The 15606-nt window shown below is 37.7% G+C and overlaps 1 protein-coding gene across 8 annotated transcripts in view; it reads right to left on the reverse strand.

Moving 5' to 3' along the window:
- GTDC1 (glycosyltransferase like domain containing 1) overlaps positions 1 to 15606 on the reverse strand; it is a 348183-nt gene that overhangs the window by 305736 nt on the left and 26841 nt on the right. The window lies entirely within an intron of this gene.

Consider the following 15606-nt stretch of genomic DNA (forward strand, 5'->3'; position numbering starts at 1 on the left):
ATATAGGAAATGCTCAATTAGATCAAGATAAATTCTCAATTTCTTTCTAGAAAATGTCTTTAGGGGACCCCTCCCTAAGATGTCATTTCAACATGACCTCAATTGGCAAATCCTCTGGGGATGACTCCTTTTAATAAGTCAGCCTAAGAACGAAGGGGTGTGATGAATTTTAGTCTCCTTTAAGCGGTGGTCGCAGCAAATAGAAAAGACAGGGCAGGAGTGCTAGGTCAAATACAAATCTTTCATAAGGCCATCTGACCATTACCCCAGGGCTCTAAAGGCCCAATCAACATCACTACACAGAGGAAAGAAAAGGGTTCAAGTTAAGAAGGCACAGAGAAGTAGTGAAAAGGACCGTTCCTCTAGGATGTGATCAAATCCAGAAAACATACCGATTCTAGACACAACAGCTCTGCCTACAGGAATGAACTTCTAACACTGACAGAAATTACTGGAGTGCACTCTACTTGCTGAAAGATGAGTTACTGCATTTGAAATCACAGAATTCTAGAACAGGCAGGAATCTGTAGATCACCTGTGCTTCCTTCCACGCAAAGGCAAGAAGGCTTCATGTAGCATGTATATCAGGGCGATGACCCCGTCTCTTTGGGAAAACTCATGATGAGGAGGAGATAAAAATCAACTTCTGGCCCACTGCTCTAGGCCTTGCTGGAGTACAAGTGTGTCATGTCTGCCTCAGCCTTCTTGCTCATCAGTGATGCTGACCTGCTTAGACTTCAAATCTAACTCGTTCCATCAGGCTTTGACTTTGTCCAGTCTTTGGACTCCCCGTGTCCACTTACAGGTCACACATTCTAAATGCAATTATGACCCTAGTCTATCACTGCTCAGGCCAGTTCCCAGATATAGTTCCCATGGTCTGCCCCTGACTATGAAAGACCACTACGACCACCACCCCTAAGTCTGCCCACTGCTCAGTCCTAATAGCCCTATCGCAGGTAAGCTTAATACTGAAGGAATCCATCCTGGCCTCTCCAGTCCAACAATCTTCTCTGACCCATATATCCATAATGGCCTTTGGCTAGCTATTATTAACATTCTACCAGGGCCCATGGCCACTTGAGGTTCTAAAAAAAACTACAGCTTGTCTCTGAAAAAGACCCATTTGCATATATAAATTGTACATAATTTCAGAAGATTCCCCATGAACCCCAAGTTAAGAATCCCCTCCATCTATAACAGGGAGTCCTATATTTTAACAATTAAATACAGATTCCACATACACTCACATGCTAAAGGGTACTTTTACTAGACTCCCTTGCAACTTGAGATCTGCATATGCCCTAGGATTCCCAATGAGGAACACTCCTAGGAGACCAGAAGGAGAAAGAAACAGGGAAAGGCAGCGACCAAACACAGGCAGATGAGCCCATCCAGCAATGAAGGCAGGTAAGACAATGATTCTCCTGGAAACAGCAGCAACAGCCAAGACTCCAAACCAGAGCAGGGCAGCATGGCTCTGAGACCAGAGAAGGCTGGGCTCCCTTAGCAAGCCAGCTGAAAAGTGTGGTTCCAGGAGTTGTTCCTAGAAGCTCAGTCCAAAGTCTATTTCTTCTGCTTTCTCAAAGATCCTGTAAACTGTTACAACTTAATAAATCCCCTTCTGCTTAAACCAGCTATGGTGATTCTGTTATCTGCCACTAAGAGAGCCCTTTCTAATTTATGCGGCAAGCAAACAGAACACATTAAATAAATATTCAAATATAATACCAAAACTAGGCTGTAAAGTATAGGCCGATAGTTGCATAACAAAGTGAATGTATTTAAGGCCACTGAACTATACACTGAAAACGGTAAACTTTATGTTATATATATTTTACCACAGTAAAACAATATGATTTTCATAAATACCCCTCCCCCCAAAAAAACTATATTTCAGCCTAGGAATCAAGAACTCATAGATAACCTTGGTTTCATTAACTTATTCCTGTTCCAATAGTATCAAGCAAGTAAGTCACTTAGCCTCTCGGTCTAGCTCTTGGTCTCTAAGTGCACAAAGCAGGAGAAATCTCAGCATATACTGGGGATGAGTCAGGCACTAAAATTCTGCAGGGAGTGAAGGGGAGCGTGGGAAAGGGACAAGGCAATATTTGCCACAAACTTACCAGATAAGCACGGCAGGCCAAGTGCCTTCCATATACCCTCATTTCATCCACACAATAACAACACTCCCCCAGCCCCATTCTTAGCAACACTTCAAGGTAGATGTTACAATCCTTTCCTTCCTGATGAGAAAATGGAGGAAGAAAAGCTCAGCAACTTGCCCGAGGTGCACAGCAACTGACTGTTGGAGCAATGACAGATCAAGATCTGTCTGACTCCAAAGCCCTGGCTCCCTCTGTCCCACATTTCTCTTACTGACTGCCACAGCCACAGTGCTCAGCAGGCAAGGGCTAATTAAATTATCCACAGTGATGGAATCATTGCCCAGCCAGGAAAGCAATTCCTGAGAAGTGTCACCTAGACCATTAATATAGTATGCCCTGTAGAGTCAAGTGTGATGTTCAAATACAGAAATAACTAGATGATGATGATTATAATGATAATAGCATCCAGCCACCATGTACTGAGTGCCTATTATGCTTATAGTGCTTCATACACACTACTTCATTTAATCCCCTGAACATCCCACTAAGAAATGCACAGTAGGTGTTACCTTCACTTTACAATAGAGGAAAATGAGATGCAGAGAGATTAAGAACTCTGCCAAAGATTACACAGCAAGTGAAGTTCAGAGCCAGAATCTGAACCCAAGTCTCTACGATGCCCAAGCACACGTATGGGGATCACAACTTAGATTTCCTTTCAGCCTCTGAAGAGACCGACATGGGCCTTATACAGCTAAACATTCAATAAATCAGTGGTTTTACTTTGACATTAGGGACACCAAATGCACAAGAAGAGGTAACATAAATTCAGCAGTCTAGTGCTGACATGGAGTGAAAAGACAAGAAGGAAGAAATGATAAGAGTGCATTCCTGAAGATCAGTGTATGTTTGCCAGTGAAAGGATCAGACCCCCTTTCCTCACACCCCTTCAGCCTAGCCCACCCCTCACTTTATCTCCCCACCAAAGGAAAAAATAAAAGCTATAGACAAGCATTAAGACTTGCTCTACCAACCCCAGCACAGTTAGGCAGTACACTTGCTGCATCATCCTAAGAGAACTGCATGAAAAGGAAATCACCTGCAAGGCATCTGTTTCAGCAGGTTTGAGGTGGGGCCCGAGAATGAGCAAATCTGACAAGCTCCCAGGTGATACTGCCACCAGACCACTCAAGTTTCAATTATGATCATCCTTAAACTTCTTTTTGTCCACCAAGTTCAGCCACCAAAGAGTCACTAATGACAATTAGGAAGATGGTGTTTCTCTCTCTTTGGTACAGCAAGGCTTTATAGCTGAGATATAACTAACAACCTGGTAAAGAGCCAAAGTGTTGGCAGGGTGGAAGCTAGGGAGAAGACCGCACGGGGACATGGTCTAAGTCCAGAGAATCGATGGATCCTTAACGAATCCAATAAATTCCTAAATCAACGATACATATAATATGCATTTGTTAGAAGTTACAGGCTGGGGTGTGGGGGTAGAGGAAAGGGAATAAAATTTGAATAAAGAGAATAAAATTATAAATTATATAACTAACATGTGGAAACTCAGAACAAAGAGAAAATGCTTCCCTAGCCCAGCACAAAACTTACTCTTTTGATAAAAAAATAGGCCTAACTTTTTAGTAAAAATAACTTATTTCCCAAATAAACCTTAGCAGCACAAAAAGTTAACAGCAGTGGGAATTCAGTGTATTCCCAGATGATAATAATGAGCTGCAAAGGTCAAGAAAACTCAAGACAGTACATACACAATGATGGAGTCACTGTTCTCTTTTATTTACAAACAGAGAAAGGAACTTATTTATTTAGTATCATTATGACAGACCCACCCATATATGGAAATAGTAGCTTGTGTAGCTAACTCAAAATATGGTCCAAAACCACATGTGCTGGAACACATGGAAAATCCAGTCTCAAAGAGCAAAAACATTACTATTTAAAATTACATGCTAGCAAAATTAACAGCTTATAGAGTACAGCCTTCCATTAAACAAAAGACAATATGAGATTTTGTCTTTGTTTCAATTGAATTGACATCAGGGCACTTAAAGTCTACCAAGATACCATATCGAAAATAAATAAAAACCAAAAAAAGCAACTATAAAGAAAAAGAAATGGATATAGCGTAACTGACACAGTAGAAAAAATGGAAAACAATCTAAATATCCACCAACAGCACAAAAGATAAATAGGGGTACAATGATAAAACTGAATATAATACAGCTGTAAAAAAAATCACTGAACTATAGCAGCAGTCTCATGGGCTGAATTTTCTCTCCCCAAAATTTAAATCTTGAAGCCGTAACCTCCAGTACATCAGATTTTGACTGTATTTGGAAACAGGGCCTTTAAAGAGGTGATTAAATTAAAATGAGGCTATGAGGGTAGGTCCTAATCCAGTATGACCAGTGTCCTGATAAGAAGAGGGAATTTGGACCCCGAGAGACACCAGTGATGTTCCCCTGCACACCACGTGAGGACAAAGCACATAAGGTGGTCAAGCCAAGGAGAGAGACCTCAAGAGAAAGCAAATCTGCCGACACCTTGATCTTGGATTTCCAGCCTCCAGACCTGTGAGAAGATGAATCTGTTTTTTATACCACCCAATCTATGGTATTTTGTCAAGTCAGTGCAGGAAAACTCATACAAATGGTCTCCAACTTAAACATTCATACGCGTCACCTGGAAGGCTTGTTAAAACCCAAATTGCTGGGCCCTACTCTCAGAGTTTCTGCTCAGTAGGTCTGGAAAGGGACCTGAAACAGAACTAGCCTCAAGGATGAGTGAACATGCCTACAAGGGCTCCACTCTGTTTAACACGCTGCCACATTTTCATCTCCAAATTGTTAACAGTTTTTGAACAAGGGTTCCAGCATTATCATTTTGCACTGGGCCACACAAATGTTTCCAGTCCTGGCCTGAGATTTTGTGTTTGCAAAAGTTCCCAAGTGATGCTGACATTGCTAGTCAGGGACCACATTCTGAGAGCCCCTGAACCACAGCAACATCCACCAACCCAGGTAAGTCCAAAAACATAGCTGCAAAAAAGAGCTACTTGCAGAATAGGTACAGATATAATTTATATGAGGTTTCTGTTATGGATACACACATGTTAAATAAAAGTATAAAAACAAGCACAGAATATAAACAACCAATTCAGAACTCTTGCTACCTCGGAGGCCAGGGCAAGGAGAAGGGAACTGGAGGATCGGCACCACAGAGCCTCACCTCCGTCTATAGAGTCCCACTTCCTGAAGAAAGAAAAATTAAAAATTGAAGTAAACAAGGCAAAAGGTTCAGTTTTGATAGAAGCGGGAGAAGGTTTCATTATGTTGCTCTCTAGACTTTTCCATAATTTTCTATAAATTTAAAATGCTTTAAAAAATTTTAAAGAGAAAAAAAAGAACACTTTTATATAATCTGAGTAATCACCCACAATCTAGTAAAATATTCCATTCAAAATTAGAAAATTTGCCAGTGGAAAGAACAATTCTACTTATGAAAAAAAAAATCTCTTCACAATAACCAAGATACAAAGTTATCTGAAGTCTCACAATCATAACTTAAAAGAATAAATGGGTACAAATTCACTTTAAATGAACAACATATCTAACAAAAATAACTAACATAGTATGTAAATTAAGAACACTAAAAACGAGAACTACCATCCATTGGAAATAATAATAATTGCACTATTCAGGTAAGTTTGACTCTAGTATGTCTTTTGCATGAAATGACTAAAATAAATTTTAAGCTGTTTAGAGTAACACAGATAAAATATAATGAGTGGTGAAGTTTCTCCAAACCCAAAAAAATAATATGAAAGGGTTATATTCTAACATAAAGAAAATCTATGCAAATTAAAATGAAAGGAATGAAAATAAATATTAAACATTAGAAAGAAAATTTCAAACTAACAAATATAGAATAAATGCAAATTTTATAAATAATAACTTTTTAACTATCTAATTAGCCAACTAGGCATAAAAAATGAATAATCAGTGCCGCTACTTTCATTTTAGTAAGGAATATAAAATGGTAAAACTTTCTAGAAAGCAAGTTTAACACATAAATCAAGGGCCTTAAAAATATTCACTCTCTTTAATCCAGCAATTTTCTTTCTAGGAATATATCCTGTGAAAAAAAAAAATCACAATAACGATGATAAACATTCATACAGAGATTTATTCATCACAATATTATGTATTATAGGAAAAATCACAAAAACTAGATAAATTTTGATGCATGCATTTGTAGATGAAGTTTCAAGCGATTACAATATAAAATTAAATGAAAATTGAAGATTACAAAGTTATACATACTATGATCTTAACTATGAAAACTACATATAAAATTTCAAAGAAAGAAAAATGAAAGGAAATATTCCAAAGTATTACAGTATGCCTCTGCGTAACAGAATCACGGGTGATTTGTCTCCTTAGCTTCTTTTCTATGACATATATATATATTACTTTCACAATTAAAAAATAAAAATTAAAAAATACTAGCATTTTTCACTAAATATAAAACAATTCAAGCTAAGGTATTAGGGCATTTAATGAAGTACCTTAACTAAGTGTTAATTATTTTAATAAATCTTTGAAATATTCATTTCAGTAAAAAGTTGATCATATCTGAGAAAATACAATGTACCTTTCAAAGTGTAGACACTCTTTCAGAATTCCTTCATAGTTTTTCTTCTATTCTAATTCCTTTCAGTCACAGACACCTACATTTGTTTAGTGTCAGAGTGTCTACATATCCTAAATTGGTTTCTTAATCTATCATTCTAGATCACAATCAATTTAACATCCTCAATCACACGTTTTCATTAACCTGCCTAATAATAATGGTTGAGAAACCAAGACTTCCCAGTCATTGAGCTGTCCCTTAATATCTCTATTTTACAAGCCAGCTTTATAAGGAAAGGATCATTATCTGGACTTTGTAGATGTGTGAACTCAGAGAAGCTAAGTAACTGTCCCAACATCACACAGCAGACCTGGGACTTGAATCCTGGTCATTCAACAGGGGTGCATCACAGTACCTAGCAATAAAGCTGCTATAACATAAAATCCTGGGTTTCTGTTTTGTTTGCAATTTTAATTATGCCTCCTGAGGATAAACAAGGACAGAGTTCGAGGAAAAGGTGCAATTACCCAAAAAATGCAATTAAAGGAGCTGACTATTAATCACAGAGAAGGATTTCACTCTGTATCCTTATCATCTACTTTCTACACTTAACTATTGAACACTGACCTCACACACCTGGATCACTATGTCTGAGGCCAGAGGTAAGAGAATACAGGTAACAAAATAAAGAGTTGGGACAGACTGTATTTTCTAAAAATGGCCACAGCGGTATTTCCAGTCCCACATGCCCTCCCAGGAGCTTGCCACTCCCTCACCCAAAGGCAGGGACAATGACCCCTCCCGCTTAAATTGAGCAGGGCTTCTGAGGAACAAAATGCCTCAGAAGTAATACTGTCCAATTCCCAAAGGTAACCTATAAAAGGCAATACAGTTGGCCCTCTGTATCTGCAGCTTCCACATCCTTGGATTCTACCAACCACAGATCAAAAATATTTGGGAAAAAAAATAAATTCCAGAAAGTTCCAAAACCAAAACTTGAATTTGCCATGCATGGGCAACTATTAATATGGTATTTACAACTACTTACACAACATTTACATTGTATTAATTATAATTAATAATTGAGACAATTTAAAGTATACAGGAGGATGCAAATATTATACCATTTTATATACCAGACATGAGCATCCCTGGATTTTGGTACCCTGGGAGGATATCCAGGATGACAGTATAGGTTCTTTCTCTCTTACTCTTACTCTCTAGTTCTGGCTTATTCTCCCTCTCTACTCTCTCCCTTGGCACCCTCCCCCTTCCCCCTCACCCTTCCAACCCAGTCACCACAGTGTGAGGAAGCCCATGTGGGTGTTCTAACCCAGACTCCCAGTTACCTCAGTGGACAGCCAGGCTCTACCAGCACATGTGCCTGAGCAAGCCTTCAGGTGATTCTGGACCTCCCCTGGAACCACATGTAGCAAAGACAAGCTATGTTGAATGATCTCCTCAAATCACAGGCTCTTGAGCAAAAGCAAAATAAATGTTTTTAAGCCACCAAGCTTTACAGTGGTTTATAAAGTAGTAAGAGATCACCAAAACAGATATTTGGGGCTGTATTCACAGCAAGTTAAAGAATTTTGTGATTATTCCATGCAAACTTACATGATAACTTTCTGCAATTGTCCTTTTTTTTTAATTAGCAAAACCATAGCCAGCCCATAGCTCCTCTGCCTTTAGATTGGTCCTTGGAAACCTGAGCCTTCAAGGCTGCTTGATTCCCCTTTTAGACTCAAACTGTACCTTGTTGAAATAAAGTATCACCTTAAAGGTTGGTGTCACATCCTTCCAGGGGGAAGTTCTAAGCAAGGATGCCAAGGACCTCCCCTCTAAGATGACAGTCATGGCATCCACGTTTTAGCTTCTAACACAAAAGACTCTTGCAGAAAGTTCATCAACCACCAATGCTCCCAGAGTAAGGTATTTCCACAAAATATTTTAATGTATAGAGGTTGAAGAGTGAAATTGTGGAGAGTGAAACACACACAGAGATTTGAGTAGAAAGGGAAAAAAAGGAATGTAAAACACTGCATTTCTGATGCAGACACTCTGCACATTTGTCTATCAGTTCAGGCCAGTGTACTGTTTTTTGACTGCCTTAACTTTGTTTATACAAATTTAAATGCAATCTCTAATTAAATAAACTGAAATAAGTAAAAAAAAAAAAAATTCCCCTTTCTCATGTAAATATGACAGAATTTTCCCAGCTACAAAACATTTCAATGATGAGGTTTGCATGAAGCCAGCTAAATGCAACTAAAACAGAACCACTGAAATTAGTTTACTTCATAGCTTTTAGGAAGGGATTTTAGAATGGTAGTGGCAAGTATCACATTAAAAAGTTAACCGAAGTTAGTTATTTGTAGAGATTAATGATCAACTGATATGACCATAATATGTTCCTTGATGATAAAATACATCAGGCTGCTAATCAAATAAAATTCCATGAAGATGAGAAAAAAAAAAAAGCTTTTGTGTTTTAGGCATAGTTTTTCCACAAGCACAAGACATTTTGATAGTATGATGAGGACCAAACCTTTCCTTCCTGCTAAACCTAGGTCTCTCATAATTCTAACCTCCCAACAAAATCTTATTCAGGATCACACAGTATAGGAAATACTAACATCATCATCACTGGAAAAGTAAAATTCTTCTACTTTCCTCGATTAACTTTTAAACATATGGTATAATTTCATCAGGCACATTGCTAAAATACATGTCATATATAATGAATATAGAGTTTATTACCAAAACAATTTATAGCCAATCCTTTGATGGAAATAATATTCTTCAAATATAAGTTTCAGATTTTAAAAAAAAAGAAAATGAATCCAAAAGTTTATCTGTTATCCTTCGTTCTTTAGAGGGAAAAAAAAACTGTGCAAAAGAAATTACAATCTGTCTACAATAAAGAACAATGGAAACCAAGGTAAAGGTTTAAAGATATTTACACTTTTTAATGACTCTATCCTTTATAGTCCACATGTGTTGTGTAAAACACTGGAATCTAGTAAGTTTTAAGGGTTGGTTTGATTTAATATGAACTAAACAATTGAAAATACTCAAAACTTTAAAGCACATTGATAACTGGAGCATGTTTTCAAAACTGATTGGGTAAACTAACCTATTGAAACATGAAAAAGGAAGTGACAAGTGAAAGCTAGTTAAAGGATTTACAACAATGCTTGCTACAGAGAAATTTTTGCATTAAAAAAGAAACCACCCATGGCCTGCACACCTCTTTTGTTTTAATCTGAATGAGAATACCCTTGGAATTGGCTACCCACCAGGCCCTGCACTGTATTCCTGGATATTTCAATGCTCCTTAGGAATCTGAGTTAGTGAAATCTACGTTAGATGCTAACACCAGGGAAGAGACCATCTGATCTATACACTGCGATACCCCAAGTCCCTGGCAGAGCACACACATTTAACCGTATTTGTTGAATGAATCAGAAGAAGGGATACAGGTAGGGAAGGAGTAAATGAGGGAGGAAGAGAGGGAATAGATGCCCTGCTACAAACTTGAATAACAGAAGGTTCACACTGTACAAGAAAATATAATTGCCTCCCAAGAAAAAAATTCCCAATAAAAATGTATGTTTAGATTCTTGTTAGAAATCATTGCTTTGGAAATTCTTGCTGTTTAATGTTTGACCATAGCAGTTCTTTCAAATCTTTTCCTCTTTTTGAAAGTTCTCAACACCACCTCTACCTATTAACTCTTATTAGATGAGCACTCTTTACCTTCAGTAAACTTTCCAGGTCATTTAACGTGAGCAACTAAGCTCCTCCTATAAATTATAAGTAGATACTCATCCCATATATTTCCTTTCCCTGCCAATTCATACACACATGCAAAAAAAAAAATCCTTTTTCAGTCAAAGTTTAGCCCACACACCTATGTTAAACCCTCCTACCATCCTTTAGGACCATGAACCACCAATTACTCCCTCTCTAAAATTTTCAATCCCTTTCTTACCACCATGGCCTTCGTAGCTTTGACAAATTAACCCATTTGTCCATTAAAATGGACAGCCATTAAAATCCTTTGCTTTAATCCTTTGAGTTAGCATTTCAGCTTTCTCCACTAAATTTTTCAAAGGCATCTACATCACTACCTCCATATCCTTGTCTTCAAACTCATCTTTCAATCCTTGATTATTTGGTTTCTAATCATATCACTCTGCTAAAGTCATCCTCAAGTCTCCAGTGGTCATCAAACACCAAATGAGCTTTACTTGGTCCTCCTATACCTTCAAATCTACATAGTTTTCAACAGCGTTTTCAACCATCCTTGAAACTTTCTTGTTTTGACTTCCATGTTATACTCTTCTGGCTCTCCAGTTTTTACTTCTTTCCATTTCTCACATGCAACTCTGTCCCAGTACCTCCTAAATGCATGCATTCTTAATGACCCCGACTCGACAGTTCTGCCACCTTAATCTCATACATGAACTCTCCTTCTCACTCCTATCGTTAAAACCCCAAATTCAAGTTTCATATTACCACTTGTCTGAAACACTAAAATAGCTTCCCAGTTCAGCAACATGCCTCTAAGACATTACTCCCCCACCCAAGAAACCAATTGCTTTGGTAACATTCCTAAAGTTTAGCCTGATTGTCTCATCCTTCCACTTAAAAGAGAGGAAGCATGCAGATTCAAAAGAACATTTGGTTTGAATACTAGCTCTAATAATTACTTGTCATGAGACCTTGGGTAAGTCACTTAACTTCTCTGGGCCTTGGTTTTTCTCATCTTTAAAATGAAGGCTGTAATATCTACTAAACAAGAGTCGTTACAAATAAATCAGAAGACACATTCAGGCCTGACACATAAGAGATGTTCTACAACCTTCAAGGGCTATCCAATTCCTAACAAATAAGATCCACACATGCTTACAAGACAGTCAAACCCATCTTTCGAGTCCAGTAGCCAGTCGCTCCCCATCTGCTCCTGTGTAAGCCCACTAGAGGCCCTTCAGATACACTGTGTGACCCTGCCTGTTTCGTGTTATGTTCTCAGCCTGAAATATTCTTTTCCCAAATCTCCCCCTGACAATTTTCTACCAGTTACCAAGGTCCAGCTCAAGTATCACATCTTTTAAGAAATGCCTAATATGAAATAATCTTTTTCCTCCGGATTTTATTTGTGCCTCTCTTATACCATGTATTCCACTGAAGTTATTTATACAAAAGCTTTTCTTCTTTATTAGGATGTAAACTCTTTGAGGGCCAGAATTAAGCATTTTGTCCACTACATGGCTCAGTACCCTACTCTAAAAGAAAAATAAAAAAAATAATAGTGGTAACACTTAGAATTCTGAAATTGATTTCCAATACTATCCATAAAATTATCCCAAATAACTTACATAGCCATCTATCTTATCTATATGCTCCGTATGGAAATCAAATAAAAATATTCAATAAACTGGGACATGTCTAAAGAGAAATATGACTTAGATTATGTAACTCAACACAAACAAGAAAAGACTTTTGTTAGGTCTCTTTTATGGAGAATAACAAGATTATAATAACAATTAAATCCAATCTATTCAAAAGGATAAACCTTATCGTTTTATTTATTTTAAAGATAATTTACACAAATTATCAAATAATTCCATTTCAGGAACACTCAAACCTAACAAATGATTATATGCATGAACAAAATGCAGCACAAAGCTATGTGAATGAAATTTCCAAGATACTTTACAAACATTAACCTGAGTTGCTCATTTTTGCCAAACCAGAGTATGTGTGTAATTCCTGAATACTAAACAGGAGAAGAAATAAACAAGCAAATCATACATAAAAGGAGTGATCAGTCAACTACAGTATTCAAGCACAAAGTGACATTTTGAATGAATAAAAGACTACATTACAGCGTTTTTGTCACACATCTATTCCAGAACCTAGGAGATACACCATAGAGTTGCATCTAGTATACAGATGCAAGCAAGTACAAAGTGAAACAACAGCAGCGAAGATTAGACAGAGTGGGAAGCACCTGCTTCCAATTTGTCTGGGGTATGTTGTAAATAGTACCTGCTTCCTTGGATGGAAAAGTTCTCAGAGGAAATTGCACTACTGCATTAGTGTGTGTGCACACATATGCTTACGCTCTCATGTAGCTGCACCAAAAGACATTACATGGGTCACAAAATTCAAACAAGAGCAAATCTGGGTAAGTATCAAGATCAATGTTTATGATGCATCCTTGGTAAGACGCTACAAAAAAGAATAGATTTCAGCATAACTCAACACTCTTCAGTCCTCCCTGTGTTCACATAGCTTATTTTTCAAACTGAACTAAGCAAGGACCCTAATGCAATCTAGGGAAAGAGGCAGTATTTTTACTTTGGGTTTGATATCATCTCTCCAAGTACTGAATCCCTGACCTCTGGGCAAAACAATTAAACCAATTACTTCACATTTTAAGATATACAATTTATATCTACCTATATCTATATCTATATCTACTCAATTTCTAGGCCGTAAGGAGACTACAAATAATTTTCTATCTATTTGCAATAATAAACATTACTTGCAGTTGACTAGACTGAACATCTCTCTCTCTTTTGGCTTTTTAATTCTTATGAGGTTTTAAGCTGACCATTAAGAAATCCCTACCAAATCCAACTCCTTTATGAGGGACTACACAATAGCCCTATTTTGTATCATAGACCTCTTTAAGGTCTGATGGGAACTAAGACCCCTCCCACAGAAATACCTACTTAAGTACGTACAGACATAGGATTCTACATACCAATGTCGGGGGGCTGTTTTAGACTTTCCTAATGTCCGGTGAACTTTGACTTATCTTACTCACTTTCTCCAAGACTCCCGGGAAGTGTTTCCAGAGCCTAAATTTGTATACTAATCCCAACCCCAAGCCCCCTCCAGTTCTACTACCTATCAACAGGATAAAGCGCCTTTCCTGTACTTTTTCTTCATAACCCCATAATTCTCTTGCAAATTAGATGAATGTATGCATCATGCTGTACCATTTTAACTGATTTTCTTATTTCCTTCTCCACTGAAGTGTCAGCTCCTTAAGGCCAGAAACTGTCAGGTCCTATCTTATAGCTCCAGAAACTTGTACCACATCTTGTGCAAAGAAAATATTAAGTATCTGTCATTCAAACAAAGCCATGGGTTGATAACTGTTGAAGAGGGGCAACAAGTACCTGCAGAGCAGGGCAGGAAGGGTATTTCATTAGACTAGTCTGTCTTCTTTTGTATACATTGGAAAATTTTCCAATATTAAGGAGGAAAAGTCTAGAAATGAGAGACTTGTAGCTACACAGCAGTAACCACCACATACATGAAGGAACTGACGAACAATCATTTTGCCTCAGAGAACTGGGATCAATGAGTAGAAACCAAAATTTTGGCTTCACGTAAGAACTCCCTAATAATTTAAAGTGTCTAAAACTGAAGCTTGTTGCAAAGCAGAGAGACTGGGCTGGGTACAGGCATACCTCGGAGACACTGTGGGTTCAGTTCCAGATCATTGCAATAAAGCAAATAACGCAATAAAGTGAATCCAATGGATTTTTTGGTTTCCCCATGCGTATAAAAGATGTTCACACTATACTGTAGCATTAAGTCTAAAAAGACAATGTATATACCTTAATTAAAAGATACTAACCATCATCTGACAACACATGGTTACCACAAACCTTCAATTTGTAAAAAAGAGTATCTGAGGAGCAATAAAACAAGTATACCTGTGTATTCAAGCAGGAGTTCCCATTCACAGTGGATTACTACTTTAGGGGATTAAAGCACCAAATGGGAAAAAATGAATTCTAAGGGAACTTCAAATCTGTATCTGAAAATAGCGTATTATCTTAAAACAGATACACAGAAGTCAACATAAAGATGACTACTGAATTCATAAAACATCAACAGAGAATGAAGTCCTTTCTCAAAACCGATTTCCTTGCAAGCCTCATCTTGCAGGCTTGCACTCTCTGGACTCCAGCTGCCCTGCCTCTGGCAGGTGCTCAGTGTGCCCTGCGGCCTCCGTTGCACATGTTGCTTCTCCTGGAATGCTCTTCAGATAGCAGCTAAGGCACACTTCCTGGGGGAAGCCTTTCCTACCTGACCAAATCATGCTCTCTGACAACCCCCATCCTTTTCTAGAGAGCAGAGACCTGTGTTTTTGCTTTCCATTGTATCCCCAGGGCCTGTCTCGGAGCCTGGCACAGTGTAAGAGCGCGATAAAAATTTGTTGAATGGGTGAATGAATACAACGTTCCCTATGAACCTAGTATCTTCATAAATTATGATCTAAACTGAATACAAGTCAACTTGCCAAAATATACCCAAGCTATTTCTTTATCACAAGTGATTAAACTACCTCCCTAGAGGCCAAGCACAATAAGAAAATAGTCAGCAAGCTCCCAAGGCAATCTTTTTATACTTGTTTTATTATGAAAATATAACACATTTTCAATAACTTTTAGCTTCACAATACACACACAAAAAATATTTCCCAGAACTCTTGTAAGATGCTGACAAGCCAAATGATTCTCAAGTCAAACTGTGGGTTATTAAGCTGAAATAATATATTACTTGAATGTGAAGTTTAATGAGGACATTTAGGTAATGAAGAAGCAGTGAGAGCTTCAGGACAGATGGACAACCATCAGGTCATATAAACTATTTCCAAATGTGTGTTTATAAGAAATATATGAAAATGCCCAGCACAGGAATACTTTCTGTTGCTAAGAAACACTGAACACTGATGAGTAAATTGTCTCTCTTACAAAGGTCAACTGCAATCATCTCATTTATCAGTGCAACTTCTTTTAATGATTATTCATTT

Source organism: Camelus bactrianus, chromosome 5 (genome assembly GCF_048773025.1).
Source record: "Camelus bactrianus isolate YW-2024 breed Bactrian camel chromosome 5, ASM4877302v1, whole genome shotgun sequence".
In the NCBI taxonomy this organism is placed as follows: Eukaryota; Metazoa; Chordata; class Mammalia; order Artiodactyla; family Camelidae; genus Camelus; species Camelus bactrianus.